The sequence below is a fragment of the Bufo gargarizans genome, chromosome 1 (genome assembly GCF_014858855.1).
Source record: "Bufo gargarizans isolate SCDJY-AF-19 chromosome 1, ASM1485885v1, whole genome shotgun sequence".
Lineage (NCBI taxonomy): Eukaryota > Metazoa > Chordata > Amphibia > Anura > Bufonidae > Bufo > Bufo gargarizans.
Genome location: NC_058080.1, coordinates 326,980,525 through 327,000,184, shown reverse-complemented (window position 1 = coordinate 327,000,184; position 19,660 = coordinate 326,980,525). Strand labels below are relative to the sequence as shown.

At 43.6% G+C, this 19,660-nt stretch overlaps 1 protein-coding gene across 4 annotated transcripts in view; it reads left to right on the top strand.

Moving 5' to 3' along the window:
• The window catches only part of MLLT1 (MLLT1 super elongation complex subunit), a 205,772-nt gene that overhangs the window by 53,827 nt on the left and 132,285 nt on the right, over positions 1-19,660 (top strand). The window lies entirely within an intron of this gene.

The following is a 19,660-nucleotide window of genomic DNA, read 5'->3' as shown; positions in this document are numbered from 1 at the left end:
GTTGTTGGTGCCAGACGGGCCGGTCTGAGTATTTCACAATCTACTCAGTTACCGGGATTTCCACGCACAACCATTTCTAGGGTTTACAAAGAATGGTGTGAAAATGGAAAAACATCCAGTGTGCGGCAGTCCTGTGGGCGAAAATGCCTTGTGGATGCTAGAGGTCAGAGGAGAATGGGCCGACTGATTCAAGCTGATAGAAGAGCAACGTTTACTGAAATAACCACTCGTTACAATGGAGGTATGCGGCAGTGAGGGCTGAGATGCTGGTTAGAGAGCAGAGCTCTCTCTCTCTCTATCTCTCTCTATCTCTTCCCTTTATATCCCCTCCCATACTGCCTCACTTTGCGGTGTATACTACTTCATGGATTGTGCTCAGTGCTAGAAGTTTGCTAATGCTGGTTTCTCAGATAAGTCTATCCTTTCATTTGTGTTTTCCTGTTGGCTTGATTCTAGGTGACCCTGACTCCCTCCGTATTTATTTAGTGCAGGGAGCCGGTGGTCGTGTCCCCTCACTATTATAGGGTTTTCAGGCGTCACTCAGTCTAGGTACGTGGTGTTAAAGGGGGTATTAATTATTGATATTATGTAAATCTCAATAATATTCATAAATAGGCGTAATCATCTTATGATAACTCCGCCTATTTATGCCTTAATGAGTAACAAATCACTGCTGATTTGCCTTACGCTAATCACCAACTACCCTAACTGCATGCGCCTTACTGACTACCGCTAGTAATCGCACGTTACACAATAGGTACAAATGACACAGTATTTATTAATCCTTACAGAATACACAAGTAATACAGTGCCAACAATATACTACTTCTACTGCGGCGATTCCTTGCAAATATAAACAAATTATTATGTTTATAACTATATATCTATAACAAGTGGATAGATATATATTGTTATAACAGCGCACTACAATATAGATACACACACTAATACAATACACTAACACGGTTCTAACTACACTAACACAGTCTCAAATCCACCCCAAAATCTATCTATAATTAATGACAATACACATTCATACACTTTAACAGCAGCCCACCCAAGCCTGACCATATGCTATCCCTACGGGGTATAACCAGGGGTTATTTTGGACACTGTGCTGCTGGGGTAAGCAGGACAGCCGCAACGGGGGTAGAGACACCGGGGAACAGGGGATATGAACGCAGGGGATATCAGGACCTGGGACAGGGGAAGGTAAGGGTAACCAGAGATACAGAGGGTATACAACAGGGGAAGGTAATTTGGGAGTATGGGGGGCAGTAAGGGTATTGTATGGGGGACAAAGGGGAAATAAGGGGCTAATGGGGGGAAATAAGGGAATAATATGTAGGGTTTAGGGGTAGATAAGGGGATGATATAGGGCAGGGTAGATAGGAGGGTGGTATAGGAAGGTAGATGGGGTATAGGAGGGTGATATGGGGTTAATCATTGGTGGTATAGGAGGGTGATACTTATAGTTTCTTGCTCGTTGTGCAGGGGGGCTCGTTTGTCCAGGGATGATTCTCTTCAGCTGGGCCGGTGGTCCGGACTGCCTCAGCGTAGCGCCGCCGGACTATTTAAGTTCGGCAGCTCTCGCTCCCGAGGTAGCCCGTCCTGCGGTGCGCATGCGCATCCCAGAGCGCGCTTCCAGGCGGAGGATTCCTTTGATCCTCCGCCTGTAGTGCCTCTGCATACCCTGCGGCGTGATGACTATCGCGCCGGAGGTATGCAGATAACAGAGGAGGATAGTTGAATACCAAAAGGCATCGGATCTCTATTGATCCTATGCCTTTTGAGGTCACCAGAGGCTGGACATGATTGTCCAGCCATCTGGTGACCTTCCTCATCCCCTGCAGGGATGCAGGAGGAGGGGGGGGGGGGGGCTCATCTTGTCTTATACGATATGTGTATGGATGCTTGGGGCGCATATATATATTTTTTATTTATTTACAGTATGAAAATTGTAGATTCACACTGAAGGCATCAAAACTATGAATTAACACATGTGGAATTATATACATAACAAAAAAAGTGTGAAACAACAGAAAATATGTCATATTCTAGGTTCTTCAAAGAAGCCACCTTTTGCTTTGATTACTGCTTTGCACATTCTTGGCATTCTCTTGATGAGCTTCAAGAGGTAGTCACTTGAAATGGTTTTCAATTCACAGGTGTGCCCTGTCAGGTTTAATAAGTGGGATTTCTTTCCTTATAAATGGGGTTGGGACCATCAGTTGCGTTGTGGAGAAGTCGGGTGGCTACACAGCTGATAGTCCTACTGAATAGACTGTTAGCTGCTTTTTTCTTGCCCTAATAAAAATTCTAAGTAAAGAAAAACGAGTGGCCATCATTACTTTAAGTAATGAAGGTCAGTCAGTCCAAAAAATTGGGAAAACTTTGAAAGTGTCCCCAAGTGCAGTCACAAAAACCATCAAATGCTACAAAGAAACTGGCTCACATGCGGACCGCCCCAGGAAAGGAAGACCAAGAGTCACCTCTGCTGCGGAGGATAAGTTCATCCGAGTCACCAGCCTCAGAAATCGCAGGTTAACAGCAGCTCAGATTGGAGACCAGGTCAATGCCGCACAGAGTTCTAGCAGCAGACACATCTCTAGAACAACTGTTAAGAGGAGACTGTGTGAATCAGGCCTTCATGGTAGAATATCTGCTAGGAAACAACTGCTAAGGACAGGCAACAAGCAGAAGAGAATTGTTTGGGCTAAAGAACACAAGGAATGGACATTAGACCAGTGGAAATCTGTGCTTTGGTCTGATGAGTCCAAATTTGAGATCTTTGGTTCCAACCACCGTGTCTTTGTGCAACGCAGAAAAGGTGAACGGATGGACTCTACATGCCTGGTTCCCACCGGGAAGCATGGAGGAGGAGGTGTGATGGTGTGGGGGTGCTTTGCTGGTGACACTGTTGGGGATTTATTCAAAATTTGAAGGCATACTGAACCAGCATGGCTACCACAGCATCTTGCAGCGGCATGCTATTCCATCCGGTTTGCGTTTAGTTGAACCATCATTTATTTTTCAACAGGACAATGACCCCAAACACACCTTCAGGCTGTGTAAGGGCTATTTGACCATGAAGGAGAGTGATGGGGTGCTGCGCCAGATGACCTGGCCTCCACAGTCACCGGACCTGAACCCAATCAAGATGGTTTGGGGTGAGCTGGACCGCAGAGTGAAGGCAAAAGGGCCAACAAGTGCTAAGCATCTCTGGGAACTCCCTCAAGACTGTTGGAAGACCATTTCAGGTGACTACCTCTTGAAGCTCATCAAGAGAATGCCAAGAGTGTGCAAAGCAGTAATCAAAGCAAAAGGTGGCTACTTTGAAAAACCTAGAAAATATGACATATTTTCAGTTGTTTCACACTTTTTTGTTATGTATATAATTCCACATGTGTTAATTCATAGTTTTGAAGCCTTCAGTGTGAATCTACAATTTTCAGTCATGAAAATTAAGAAAACTCTTTGAATGAGAAGGTGTGTCCAAACTTTTGGTCTGTACTGTATGTGTGTGTGTATGTGTATGTATGTGTATGTATATATATATATATATATATATATATATATATATATATATATATCTCTCTCTCTCTCTCTACATATATATATATATATATATAACACAGAAAAAACTGCGGCACTCCTTGAAGTAGAAAAATGTGCAATTTATTCACACATGTCAGCAGAGACAACGTTTCGGTTCTCTCCCAGAACCTTTTTCAAGTCAAGTGAACATAAAAAGTGCATATATAAATACATCATCACTTAGTGCCTAATTGATTCAACAACCAATGCAATAGCAGTGCACTCCCCATTGGGGGTAAGCTACAACTCATGTGATCAGTTCCTAAAGTTAACATTGATACCAATCTATCCTAAATACATGTAGGTGAAGTTTTTTAAAAAAACTTATTTCATTGAAATCCTCGTAATTACGTATACGTGCATACAATAAAGTGAACAGTGCAATTAAAATCATGACTGTAATACCTTCTTAAAGAGAGTTATGGAGAGAAATATCGGGAGAGGCGTCTTCTCTTGTATGGAGGCTCGCGCCACTGTTCCGCGTCTGCTACTCCCCACTGCGCATGTGTCAGTCCCTCTTCCCTCGTGACGCCGTACATAACCACCCTGCGTCACATCTGGGCGGAGTCCCACATGATGACGCTTGATCGGCCGCCCCAGCACCATCCCCGCACGCACTGCGTGCGAAACTGAGCTGCGCCAGTCGCACCGAGCCGCATCACTGGTCTGTAACCGCCATCTTACATTAGGGCATTCATCTGGGCAAAATATTACAACTCTGTTTTCCCATAGTTCTTCTCCAAACCTCTAATCCGTTATAGGCAACAGTCCACATAACATTTTAAACAATGCCTACAGACAATTAAGCCACATGTATAACATGAACATGACCATAGCTTCTATTAATTCACTACATACAGTATGCGATACACATCAAATCACAGGGCTGTGAACTTGAGACTAGCTGACCATTTCTCCCGTTACCCTAAATTCAACGTTTAGCCCTTTTGGTTTCAAAGTATCTAGTCGGAAAATCCACTTAAGCTCAATTTTCTTTAATATGTTTAATCGATCCCCTCCTCTTACCAAGGGTTTAACGTGGTCAATGACCATAAATCTCAAGTCACTCTCCCTGTGATTTTTTTCTACAAAATGCTTCGATACAGGCAAATCAGTTCTTTTACTCCTAATGGACTGTCTATGGTTATTCAACCTGGTTTTTAACTCACATGTCGTTTCGCCGACATATAGCCTTTTACAAGGGCACCACAGCACATATATCACCCATGATGAGTCACAGGTGAGATAGTGCCTTATGTTAAAGATCTCTCCCGTGTCTGGATGCGTGAACCCCGATCCTTTCACCATCAGTTTGCAGTTCACACATCCAAGACACGGGAAAGAGCCAGTGCGCCTTGTCTTCAAAAATGTCTGTCTTACTTGTCCTTTTTCAGGTACTCTTGAGTGCACAACCTTATCCCTAATGTTCCCTGCTCTTTTATATGCCATCATAGGTGGATTCTTAAAGGCTGCAATATTTGGGTGTCCACTACTCAATAGCCCCCAGTGGCGCCTCACTATATTTTCAATATTGGGGCTCAACTCGTTATATGATGATATGAATGGCAATCTGTCATTCACTTGTCTTTGTTTGGGGACCAACAGCTCCTCTCTTGAAGCTTCTCTAGCTCTATCCGCATGTTTTTTCACTAGCCTTCTAGGGTAACCCCTATCAACAAAGGCTTGTGCCATCTTATTCATTGCCAAATGCATGTTCTCTTCCTTATCAACTATTTTTCTGTGTTATATTGCTGGTCCTGGATCGAGGGATCACTGCGGGCACCGCTACAGCTTCAGCTGCATATTAAGGAGTGCTGCCTGACCTTTTGTTATGGATCTATATATATATATATATATATATATATATATATATATATATATATATATATATATATATATATATATATATCTATATCTCTCTACATATATATATATATCTCTACATATATATATATCTCTCTACATATATGTGTACATTCATGGATGCTTAGAGCACATCCATAAATATACACATACACACCGGCCAAAAACATTAATCCCATCAATACATATACACAGAGATGTATGTCGCCAAGGGGCCTACATACATCTCTGTGCATATCTACAGATCCCACCTGGACGAGCCCATAGACAAGGGCTAATATATATGTCTATATGTCAAGGCATATATACATTTAAATATGACACTTCCCTCAACACGTGGACATGCAACTTTCTATCACAGAGATCTTTGCATGGGCTGAGCAGTCAGGGAGAGCTATAGGGCTCACCCTTTGTTCCTTAGTTTGGGATCAAGTCAGTAGGATCTTTATTTGTTACTTCTTGTTTTCTGCAACACCATCCGTGACAGTCACTCACTGGACAACACTAGGGGCTCTGACTCCTCTCCTTATTTACCATTTCTAGCTGAACTAGACCCTTCCAGTGGGAGCGGAGACACTCCGCACAAACAGACACATTGTTATACTTTCCGTTTCTCATAGACTTGCATGAGAACTTCAATGATACTCAATGGCGATGACAAGGCAGTATTTCCAGACAAATACAGGTTTGCAGACATTCAAAAGGTCAGACTGTCTGGTTTTGGTGGTAAACAATGTCTGTCTTTTTCCCTCCAAAGCATGCTCTTCTTTCACCCCTTCTACCCTAGGCCTGTTTTCACTTTCCTGCCCAGGCTTATTTTTGCAAATCTGACCTGTCACTTTGTGGTAATAACTTTGGAATGCTTTTAATTATCTAACCGATTCTGAGATTTTCTTGTGACACATTGTTCCTTATGTAAGTGATACATTTTAAGTGAATATTGTATTCCTTTATTTGGGAAAAACATCAAAATTTACTGAAAATTCAGAGAAATTGACGGTTTGTTTTTTGAAATTTTCCACGTTTAAGACAGATAGTAAAACCTAATAAAATAGTTATCAAACCTCATTCCCCATATGTCTACTTTATGTTGGCATCCTGTCAGATGGCTTTGAAATTTAGATGCAAATTTTAGATTTGACAGAAATGATCCCAAACCAGTTTTTTTTTTTTTTTTTTTTTTTTTCCAAGGAACCAATTCAGTTATTAAGTCACTTTTAGGGGGTTTTCATGATATAAATTGAAAATAAATGACCCTATTTTAGAAACTACACTACTCAAGTTATTCAAAACTTATTTATCAAACTTTTGTTTAATTCTTTGGGTGTTTCACAAGAATGAAATGAAAAGGAGATGAATAATCAGAATTTTGCATTTTTTTATTTATTTTTTTTTTGGGCAGATTTTACATTTTCATATGTATTTTCCTGTAACACAACAAGGGTTGACAGCCAAACAAAAGTCAATATCTATTACCCTGATTCTGCAGTTTATAGAAACGCCTCATTCGTGGCCGTGAACTGCTGTATGGGCACACAGCAGGGTGCAAGGAGCAACATATGGATTTTGGAGTGCAGATTTCACTGGAATAATTTTCTGGCACCATGCCACTATTGAAGACACCCTTATGCACCCCTACAGTAAAAAAAAAAAAATCTGAAAAGTGACCGCATTCTGGAAACTTCACCCCTCAAGGAATCTTCGTGATAATCGCCAAATGCAATATGGCGATTTGGCTGACCCTAAAATGCTGCAATTATATATGAAGGGGCCCCGCGCACATAACTGGCTTTGTGTGTAAAGTATTTTACTACTGTCTGAAACAAGCTCTCTCCTATTGATAAAATGGGCAGCCTCTGTACTCACTTTCACTATGAATGCACTGCAGCGAGCAGGCCGGTGTTCTGCCACTTTTCTATACCCGGACAAAAGTCTATACCTGGAAGTGATGTAGCTGCACCGGAAGTCACGTGGACGCGTTGGAATCAGCTGGAGGGGGTATGCGCGCTGCGCTGCGCAAGCGCATTCGGCTAAAGTATGTTAATCTGGCAGAACTCCCCTGCATTTTCCTGCACCTAGCCGTCTTTTTAGCGAGCCGAAGGTAGCAGAAGATTCTGGCCCACTGTGCATGTGCGAAAAAATACATCTTGGCGCAGGCTCAGTAGCGCCAAGTCCAGTTTACAATAAAGGTTAACAAAATACAAATATCTAGACCTCTTCAGCACCTCTTTGACGTTTACTTGACAGTATTTTTATTAAATGGTCACTCAGACCACATTACGTCTAGCTTGAAGTGCTGACTAATATAAAATTTTAAATCTTTATTTCATTTCCTTAAAACTATCTTCCACAATATAGACAAACTGTTTAAAAGTATGCGCGAAAAAGGGCCGAAGGTAGCAGAAAATTCCGGCCCACTGCACATGCGAAAAAAAGACAGCTTGGCACAGTAGCCCTTTATTGTTAACTGATTCTGCGTTACTGCACCTGCGCCAAGCCGTCTTTTTCACGCATGCGAAGTGGGCTGGAATCTTCTGCTACCTTCGGCTCGCTAAAAAAGACTGCTCGGCGCAAGCGCAGTAGGAGCCGAAGGTAGCAGTAAATTCCGGCCCACTGTGCATGCGCAAAGCCGGAATTTTCTGCTACCTTCGGTCATCTTCGCGCATGCGCAGTGGGCCTGTATTTTATGCTACCTTTTGCGCGTTCACGCTATGGGTGAATCCTCTGCGCCTGCGCAGAAAACCCCCCCGGCAGAGCCATTGAGAAGCCGAGGTGATAGACACACTGCCGGAAGTGACGTGGGTAGCAAGAAATTCCGGGTAGCAGAAAATTCCGGAACACCAGCCGTCGCGTGACTCACATCACTTAGTCACGCTCCTGCTTCCTGAATTAAGTGGGAGGAGCGTGACTAAGTGACGTCAGTCACGCGCCGGCTGGCCCGCTCGCTACCGTGCATTCATAGTGAAAGTGAGTACAGAGGCTGTTCATTTTATCAATAGGAGAGAGATTGTTTCAGACAGTAGTAAAATACTTTAGACACAAAGCCAGTTATGTGTGCAGTTTAGGACACATGAGGGGACACACAGGGCCATAAGAGGGACCAGCATAAGATGCTATATGTGAGTCTTATGCTTGACCCCCTCATGGCCCTATCTGTCATAGCACACATACCCCATAACAGTTTCCTCCACAGATCCCCCACCCCCATAACGGTGTCCTCCACAGATCCCGCATATGTCACCACCAGATCTTCGAGAAGTTCTAATAGACGTTCTTCAGTACTTCCTGCATGATCTTCTTTTGTTTTGACATCTCTCCTCCCTCTCCCAGCTGTCATCTATATATCTCCTCCCCATACTGCCTCACCTTGCGGTTTATACAACTTCCTGGCATGTGCTGATGCTAGAAGCTGCTACTGTTGCATCCACAAGATAAGTCTGTTTCTTTATTTCTGTTTTCCTGCGGTCTTGATCCTAGGTGACCCTGACTCCCTCTGTATTTAGTGTAGGGAGACGGTGGTCGTGTCCCCTCACTATTATAGGGTGTTCAGGTCTCATACAGTCGAGGAACGAGGGTATGCAATTATCTACCATAGAGATTTTTGCATAGGCTGAACAGTAAGGGAGAGTGCTAGGGCTGTTACAGGGCTTACCCTCTTGTTGCTTAGTTTTGGATCAAGTCAGTCGGATCTTCATTTGTGTCTAGTTTTCTGCAACACCATCCGTGACGCCATAATATTGTCCTCCGCAGATCATCCCCCATAACAGTGTCCTCCGCAGATCATCCCCCATAACAGTGTCCTCCGCAGATCATCCCCCATAACAGTGTCCTCCGCAGATCATCCCCCATAACAGTGTCCTCCGCAGATCATCCCCCATAACAGTGTCCTCCGCAGATCATCCCCCATAACAGTGTCCTCCGCAGATCATCCCCCATAACAGTGTCCTCCGCAGATCATCCCCCATAACAGTGTCCTCCGCAGATCATCCCCCATAACAGTGTCCTCCGCAGATCATCCCCCATAACAGTGTCCTCCGCAGATCATCCCCCATAACAGTGTCCTCCGCAGATCATGTGGTGAAAGACAGGGTGGGCGTGTGGGGAGGGTGGTGGATGATGGAGTGCTCTGGTGTAGGGGGGGACAGTGGTGGTAGGAAACACTTGGTTGTGAAAAGGAAAAAATAAAAATTCCAGAAAAAGTTGCATTACACCCACATTTTTCACTTTTGCAAGGGGTAACAGGACAAAATGCACCCCACATTTAGTAACCCATTTTCCCCTGAAAATGGCAACACCCCACATGTGCTCAAAAAGGAATGCATGAGCGCATGGCAGGGTTCAAAATGCAAGGAGGGCTATTTAAGGACAGATTTTTGCAGGATTGGCTTTTGGGAGCTATGTCGCATATGAAGACACCTTGAGAATCCCCTAGAGTGAAAACCTCCAGAAAGTGACCCCATTTTGGAAACTACAACCCTCAAGGAATATTTCAATGTGTGTAGTGAGCACTTTGACCCATCAGGCATTTCACAGAATTAGGAAACACTTGGCTGTGAAAAGGAAAAATGCAATAGATTTATTTTTTTTCCAGAAAAAGTTGTATTACACTCACATTTTTCACTTTCGCAAGGGGTAACAGGACAAAATGCACCCCACATTGTTCCCCAATGTGTGTTAGTGTTAGTGTCAATGGTGGTCAGTACAAGGACATCCCCCTGGTCTTTGTACTTAACCGCCAGTATGTGCTCATGGTAGAGTGCATTATTGTCGCCTTTTCGGAGTAGTTGCCCTGGGATCTAGGGAGGCCTGTCTCATTTTTGAGCACTGTGCCACAAGCCACAGTACCTCTGGCTTTTAGGGACATGAATAAGGGGATGCTGGTGTAATACTTATCCAGCAGCGGGTGCAGTAAGTCTGACACTATCTTCCCAGTAACTCATAGGATGAGGGGGGGGGCGCATTCAGGGGGTTGTATCTGGGAATCTTTCCCTCCATGAACCCAGAGTTACTCTCGCACAGTTGAGATGCTCCAGGAGGGGTCTTATTTTATATAGACTGTTAAATTGTGTTTTTTTTTTTTTTTTTTTTTTTTTTTGCACTGTGTTGTTATAATATAGGAATTTAAAAATGGATTCAAATCTTGTACAGGCCATGGCCATATTGTGAATTGGAATGTAGTACAAGACAAGATATCTGAACTCCAATATTGTGGGGATCTGAAACTGCTGCAGATGAGCCAAAGATCACTACAGCTGTTCCAGATTTTCTTTCTTTTTTCTTTCTTCTTCTTTTTCTTCTTCTTTTTTCTTCTTTCCACAAGTCCCAGCCAACAACTAGCAGCACAGTAGGAAACAAGACCTCCTCTGCTAGCAGTCACCAAGCAAGCTGCCTGCAGAGAGGCCCCAACTGTTCTTTTCAGCTGCATAGCGCTGCCATTTGCTGAAGCATTTTTCCAGCCAATCGCAGCGCTAGGAGGGGATACCAGTGTTGGCTGGCCTGACCATCACCTCCGTCCCAGCCACCAGCAGCACCACAGATTGGAATTGTAGAATAGCGCTGCTATTGGCTGGAGCGTTGCTCCAGACAATTGCAGCACTGGGAGGGAACAGCCCCTGCCACCTTTATCCAAGCCCCCTGTAGCATCATACCATTGCCGACACTGCGATTGGCCGATCTTCATTAACCGGCCAATCTCAGCGATTGGGGCTGCAGGGGGGCAGAAAAACTCCTCTAAGCCCTCAGCTAAGATAGCTGCCTAGCGCGGTGAACTGAGTTAACCATAACGTACTATTACGTCAAGGTGCGTGAATGCACTGTCTTCCATGACGTAATAATACGTCATGTGTTGGGAGAGGGTTAAACCCTGTTAGCCCTTTAAGAACCAAGGGACGTATTTGTCCCATTTTTTTTAATTGCCTGTATCATCTGATTAACCACCTCAGTTCCCCTAGCTTAAAAACCCTTAATGACCAGACCACTTTTTACAATTCTGCACTACACTACTTTCACAGTTTATTGCTCGGTCATGCAACTTACCACCCAAATGAATTCTTCTCACTAATGGAGCTTTCATTTGATGGTATTTCATTGCTGCTGACATTTTTACTTTTTTTTGTTATTAACCCCTTAGGGACACAGCCTTTTTACACCTTAGGACCAGGCCATTTTTTGAAAATCTGACCAGTGTCACTTTAAGTGCTGATAACTTTAAAACGCTTTGACTTATCCAGGCCATTCTGAGATTGTTTTTTCGTCACATATTGTACTTCATGACACTGGTAATATAAAGTTAAAAAAATATTTTTTTTTTTTGCATAAAAAAAAGTCAAATTTACCAAAAATTGGGAAAAATTTGCAAATTTCAAAGTTTCAGTTTCTCTACTTCTGTAATACATAGTAATACCCCCAAAAATTCATGTTTGAATTATTTTGGGAATGATATTTTATTTTTTGGGGATGTTACAAGGCTTAGAAGTTTAGAAGCAAATCTTGAAATTTTTCAGAAATTTACAAAAACCCAATTTTTAGGGACGAGTTCAGGTCTGAAGTCACTTTGCGAGGCTTACATAATAGAAACCACCCAAAAATGACCCCATTCTATAAACTACACCCCTCAAGGTATTCAAAACTGATTTTACAAACTTTGTTAACCCTTTAGGTGTTGCACAAGAGTTATTGGCAAATGGGGATGAAATTTGAGAATTTCATTTTATTGCCTAATTTTCCATTTTAACCCATTTTTTCCACTAACAAAGCAAGGGTTAACAGTCAAACAAGACTGTATCTTTATTGCCCTGACTCTGCCGTTTACAGAAACACCCCATATGTGGCCGTAAACTACTGTACGGCCACACAGCGGGGCGTAGAGTGAAAGGTGCGCCGTTTGGTTTTTGGAAGGCATGTTTTGCTGGACAGTTTTATTGACACCATGTCCCATTTGAAGCCCCCTGATGCACCCCTAGAGTAGAAACTCCATAAAAGTGACCCCATCTAAGAAACTACACCCCTCAAGGTATTCAAAACTGATTTTACAAACTTTGTTAACCCTTTAGGTGTTGCACAAGATTTAATAGAAAATAGAGATACAATTTCAAAATTTCACTTTTTGGGCAGATTTTCCATTTTAATATTTTTTTTCCAGTTACAAAGCAAGGGTTAACAGCCAAACAAAACTCATTATTTCTGGCCCTGATTCTGTAGTTTACAGAAACACCCCATATGTGGTTGTAAACTGCTGTACGGGCACACGGCAGGGCGCAGAAGGAAAGGAATGCCATACGGTTTTTAGAAGGCAGATTTTGCTGGACTGGTTTTTTTGACACCATGTCCCATTTGAAGCCCCCCTGATGCACCCCTAGAGTAGAAACTCCAAAAAAGTGACCCCATTTTAGAAACTACGGGATAGGGTGGCAGTTTTGTTGGTACAAGTTTAGGGTACATATGATTTTTGGTTGCTCTATATTACACTTTTTGTGCGGCAAGGTAACAAGAAATTGCTTTTTTGGCACCGTGTTTTTTTTTTTTTTGTTATTTACACCATTCATCTGACAGGTTAGATCATGTGGTAATTTTATAGAGCAGGTTGTCACGGACGCGGTGATACCCAATATGTATACAATTTTTTTTATTTATGTACGTTTTACACAATAATTTCATTTTTAAAACAAAAAAATGTTTTAGTGTCTCCATAGTCTAAGAGCCATAGTTTTTTAAATTTGTGGGCGATTATCTTAAGTAGGGTCTCATTTTTTGTGGGATGAGATGACGGTTTGATTGGCACTATTTTGGGGTGCACATGACTTTTTGATTGCTTGCTATTACACTTTTTGTGACAGAAGATGACAAAAAATGGCTTTTTTTACACCGTTTTTATTTTTATTTTTTTACGGTGGTCATCTGAGGGGTTAGGTCATGTGATATTTTTATAGAGCCGGTGAATACGGATGCGGCGATACCTAATATGTATACTTTTTTTTTATTTATGTAAGTTTTACACAATGATTTCATTTTTGAAACAAAAGAAATCATGTTTTAGTGTTTCCATAGTGTAAGAGCCATAACTTTTTCAGTTTTTGGGCGATTATCTTGGGTAGGGTATGATTTTTGCGGGATGAGAGAACGGTTTGATTGTTACAATTTTGGCATAGATGCGACTTTTTTGATCACTTTTATTACCTTTTTTGGGAAGTAAGGTGGGCAAAATTCCAATTTCATCATAGTTTTTAATTTTTTATTTTTATGGCGTTCACCGTTCGGGTAAAGTAACATTACCGTTTTATAGATCAGGTCGTTACGGACGCGGCGATACCAAACATGTGTAGGGAATTTTATTTTTTTCCTTTTTTATCAGTGATAAATGTGTTTTTAGATTTTTACTTTATTTTTCACATTTTTCACTTTTTTTTTTGACCCAGACCCACTTGGTTCTTGAAGATCCAGTGGGTCTGATGTCTACATAATACAGTACAGTACAATATATAGTACTATACTGTATTTTACACTTTGTCTGAACAGATCTATGCTTTCAGCACAGATCTGTTCAGAACCATGGACAGCAGGACGCCTGAGAAGGCGTCCTGTTGCCATGGGAACCTTCCCCGTCTGCTCAGTAGTGGCCAGAACTGCGCAGACGGGGAAGGGTAAGGACGGGGCTTGGGGGGGCTGCCTGGGAGCTCTCTCCCTCTCCATTCGGGGGACTGCAAAGGCACAGCAGCCCCCCGATGGGAGAGGGAGGGAGCTCCCTCTTACTGTTAACCTTTTCCATACAGCGGTCCGTACGGACCGCTGTATGGAAAGGGTTAAACGGCTGACATCGCATCACCGATGTCAGCCGTTTATACCAGGGTGCCAGCAATGTGCTGGCACCCTGGTATACCCACTAGACGCCAACGATTACGCAATGGGAGGCGGGGGGGGGGGGGATCGCGATCCCGCCTACCGCACCGCCCGCCTCCCGCACCGCCCGCAACCCTCCCTCCCCCTGCACCTCCCACCGTGCTCGAATAACTCAGGGGTGCAGGGGGAGGGATACAGGAAACAATTTTTAATCCTAAAGTTTCTGATCCCCGCGGTCAGGGACCGCGGGGATCAGAAACTGCAGAAATCGCAGCAAACCGCAGGTCTGAATTGACCTGCGGTTTGCCGCGATCGCCGACATGGGGGGGGTCACGGGACCCCCCCGCGCATTTAGCCTAGGTGCCTGCTCAATGATTTGAGCAGGCACCGGGTTCCGATCACTGCCAGCCGCACAGCAGTGATCGAAAATGCACAGGGCGTACATGTACGCCCTGTGTCCTTAAGTACCAGGGCACAAGGGCGTACCTGTACGCCCTGTGTCCTTAAGGGATTAATTGAAATTTGCCGACCTTTTTTTAAAAAAATGACATTTTTTACTTACAGTTGTAAAGTTTTTTTTATTTTTTTTAAAAACGACATCTCTATATACATTTTTCTATAAATTTATTGTTCTACATGTCTGCTAAAAAAAAAAATGTTTGGGGGGGGGAAAAAAAAATGGTTTGGGTAAAAGTTATAGCGTTTACAAACTATGGTACAAAAATGTGAATTTCCGCTTTTTGAAGCAGCTCTGACTTTCTGAGCACCTGTCATGTTTCCTGAGGTTCTACAATGCCCAGACAGTAGAAAACCCCCACAAATAACCCCATTTCGGAAAGTAGACACTCTAAGGTATTCGCTGATGATGCCCATCATCAGTGAGTTCATATACTGCCCTGGCATTTTAGGGGCCCTAATGTGTGAGAAGTAGTTTGAAATCAAAATGTGTAAAAAAATGCCCTGTGAAATCCTAAAGGTGCTCTTTGGAATGTGGGCCCCTTTGCCCACCTAGGCTGCAAAAAAAATGTCACACATGTGGTATTGCCGTACTCAGAAGAAGTTGGCCAATGTGTACTGGGGTGTCATTTTACATATACCCATGCTGGGTGAGATAAATATCTCGGTCAAATGTCAACTTTGTATAAAAAAATGGGAAAAGTTGTCTTTTGCCGAGATATTTCTCTCACCCAGCATGGGTATATGTAAAATGACTGCCCAACTTCTCCTGAGTACGGCGATACCACATGTGTGACATTTTTTTGCAGCCTAGATGGGCAAAGGGGCCCACATTCCGAAGAGCACCTTTAGGATTTCAAAGGGCATTTTTTACACCTTTTGATTTCAAACTACTTCTCACACATTAGGGCCCCTAAAATGCCAGGGCAGTATAACTACCCCACAAGTGACCCCATTTTGGAAAGAAGACACCCCAAGGTATTTCGTGATGGGCATAGTAAGTTCATGGAAGTTTTTATTTTTTTGTCACAAGTTAGTGGAATATGAGACTTTGTAAGAAAAAAAATAATAATCATCATTTTCCACTAACTTGTGAAAAAAAAAAAAAAAAAAAAGGAACTCACCATGCCCTCACGGAATACCTTGGGTGTCTTCTTTCCAAAATGGGGTCACTTGTGGGGTAGTTATACTGCCCTGGCATTTTAGGGGCCCTAATGCGTGAGAAGTAGTTTGAAATCAAAATGTGTAAAAAATGCCCTGTGAAATCCTAAAGGTGCTCTTTGGAATGTGGCCCCCTTTGCCCACTTAGGCTGCAAAAAAGTGTCACACATGTGGTATCGCCGTACTCAAAAGAAGTAGAGAAATGTGTTTTGGGGTGTCTTTTTGCATATACCCATGCTGGGTGAGAGAAATTTCTCAGCAAGACAACTTCTTTTTTTTTTTTTTTTTTATACAAAGTTGGCATTTGACACAGATATTTCTCTCACCCAGCATGGGCATATGTAAAATGACACCCCAGAACACATTGCCCAACTTCTCCTGAGTACGGCGATACCACATGTGACACTTTTTTGCAGCCTAGATGCACAAAGCGGCCGAAATTCCTTTTTAGGGGGGCATTTTTAGACATTTGGATCCCAGACTTCTTCTCACGCTTTAGGGCCCCTAAAATGCCAGGGCAGTGGCAATGGGGACATGTGACCCCATTTTGGAAAGACGACACCCCAAGGTATTCAATGAGGGGCATGGCGAGGTTCATCGAATTTTTTTCTTTGGCACAAGTTAGCAGAAATTGTTTTTTATTTTTTATTTTTTTTCTCACAAAGTCTCCCTTTCCACTAACTTGGGACAAAAATTTCAATCTTTCATGCACTCAATATGCCCCTCAGCGAACACCTTCGGTTGTCTTCTTTCCAAAATGGGGTCATTTGTGGGGTGTTTTTACTGCACTGGCATTTGAGGGTCTCCGCAATCATTATATGTAAGGCCATATATATGAGCATACGGGTAATGAGATCATTTTTTTTTTCCCCGTTCAGCCTCCGGGCTGAAAGAAAAAATGAACAGCACAGATTTCTTCATTCGCATCGATCAATGTGTATGAAAAAATCTCTGCCCAAAAAAAAAAAAAGAGGAGGGGAAGGGCGCCTGCCAGGACATAGGAGCTCCGCCCAACATCCAAATCCACTTAGCTTGTATGCCCTGGCAAACCCGATTTCTCCATTCACATCAATCGATGTGGATTTATAAATCATTTTTTATTATTTTTTTATATACAAAGTGTTTGCCAAAGCATATGAACACCGCCGCCCCTCAGCTCATATGCCTCGGCCAACGTATCTTTTACTGCAGAGGAGAAATCTCGTCTTGCAGCGCTGCATACACAGACTTGTGTAATCTGACAGCAGCGCAATGCTTCTGTCAGAATGCACATCAGTGCTTTAGTCAATCGGTTGGTCCACCTGGAAGGTAAAAAAAAGAAAAAACCAGGCTGCAACGTAATACATTTATTTACTTTATAATAACATTTGAACGGAACATATAAACTTTATTAAACTTTTTGAACAGAACGTTAACTTTTTTGCTTACCAGTGATTTTTATTTTTTTACCTTTTATAGGACAAACCTCTCCTTCCCCATGGGACAATGTGCAAGAGATGTGGCGAAGTACATTATGCACTTTGTCCCAGGTGAAAGGAGAGGTTTGCAGCAGCTCTGTGTGAATGGGCCCTAATAGCCCTGTGTGCCTGTCCTGTGAGATGCAATCCCTATGCTAAGTGTACCTGTGTGTGGTACTTCCGGAAACACTCCCCTAAGCATAGGGCAGGGTAGTCGGGGCAGTTAGGACAGAAATAGCGGGTGTCGCGCCTTATTCCACTCCTGCTACACACACAACATTTTTTTCGGGGTAGTGGTTGGTTTGAGGTACTGGCAACGACACTGGGAAAATGTTGCTCGTGTAGACGGCTCACTACACTGGTAGTTGGGGCCACGGAACCTCCTGGATACAGGAGGTTCTCTATAATCTCTTCCTGAAATTTGAGGAAGGATCTTGTTCTCCCAGCTAGGGCTGAAACGATTATTCAAATAACTTGATTAAATAGAGTAAAAAAATTCATCGATGCAGTTTCCCTGCATCGAGGAATCGTTTACATCACGGAGCGGGAGTGAAATTAAGCGTTTAACTCACCGCTTCCGTGTCCTCCAGAGAGGCAGGACTGAGCCGGCCGGCACAGCAGAGGGAGGAGGAGGGAGTCTCTCCCTCCCCACTGTGCGCGGCTGCCGCTGAAGACCAATGAGGACAGAGTAGGAGGAGGAGGGGAGGGACTGTGGCCACTGCGACACCAGTGAATGTGCCGGCCATATCCCACAGGGTCCCCCCCCCCCCCCCAATCATTGGTGGCAGTGTCAGTTCCGATCGGAGCCCCAGCAGTGTAATGCAGGGGCTCCGATCGGTTACCATGGCAGCCAGGACGCTACTGAAGTCCTGGCTGCCATGGTATGTTAGTGAGCAGAGAGCAGCGCATTATACTCACGTGCGCTGTGGCCGCCGGTCGCTCCTTCTGTCTGTGCGGCGGATTGCTAATGCTTACAGCATTCTGGTGCTCACCACTTCACCATGTTGTACGGCAGTGCTGGTACTAGGTCCAGGATGGGCTGCGCTGCTGGTGTATGCCTCATCACATAATCCGACAGCGCCAGCCTCACTCTGCTGCCCTTGAAGCGGATCCTGCGCAACCTGTGGTCTAGCAACACAGGGCCGGGTACGCCTGGTGGTATCAGGGACCTCAACCTTCTCGTCCGAACTTTGGGTCAGACTGCCACTGCTTTCTACAGGTTAATATTCTGACCCGCTGGATTCATCAGATGAGGGTTCCCATTCCTCATCTGACTGGGTCAGAAGCCTGTAGGCCTCTTCAGAAGAATACCCCTTATTTTCCATTTGGACTACTCCATTTAGGGGGTATTCCCTGAGACTACCCAAGAAAAAAAGCAAGCCTGTCTTACAAATGGGAGGCTAGCGAAGTACCGGAGGCCGCTGCGATTGATAAAAAAAATATCAAAACAGTTGTTTTTTTTATCGCCGCAGCGCTTGTAAAGTGATTGTGCAGTGATAAAAAAATAATAATATTTTGTCACTGCGGCGGGGCGGGCGTGGGTGAACGCACGTGTGCGCGACCGATCAGGCATGATCGGGCAAACACTGTGTTTTGGGTGGAGGGTGATATAAGGTGACACTAATACTATTTTTAGATCTGACTGTTCTGATCACTTACAGATACAACAGTACAAATGCTGATTAGCGATACGCGAATCGGTGACTGCGGTGGGCTGGGCGCTAAACGATCGCTAACTACCTAACCAAGGGGCCTAAACTATCCTAAAACTATCGGTCAATACCAGTGAAAAAAAAGTGACAGTTTACACTGATCACTTTTTTCCCTTTTACTAGGTGATTGACAGGGGCGATCAAGGTATTAATTGGGGTGATGGGGGGGGGGGGGGGGGGTGAACTGGGGCTAAGTGTAGTGTTTGGTGTGTACTCACTGTGATGTCTGCTCCTCTGCTGGAACCAACCGACGAAAAGGACCAGCAGAGGAGCAGAGAAGCCATTTAACACATTTATATTTATAAATATAAATAATGTGTTAGATGGCTTCTGATTCGATATTTATTTATTTATTTTTTAAATCCTCAGCCTGCCAGCGACGATCATTGTCTGGCAGGCTGATGACGAAATTGTGCCTTAACTTTTGCCGACCTGCGATGCGCGGGCCGGCTCTACCCGAGATGGCGCGTCCAGGAGGAATTACAGGGCCGCCGCAATGACGCATTTCTGCGTGCGGCGGTCCTGAGGAGGTTAAGAACTTAAAATACTTTTTTGTATTTTTTTGTTTGTGTCAAAATA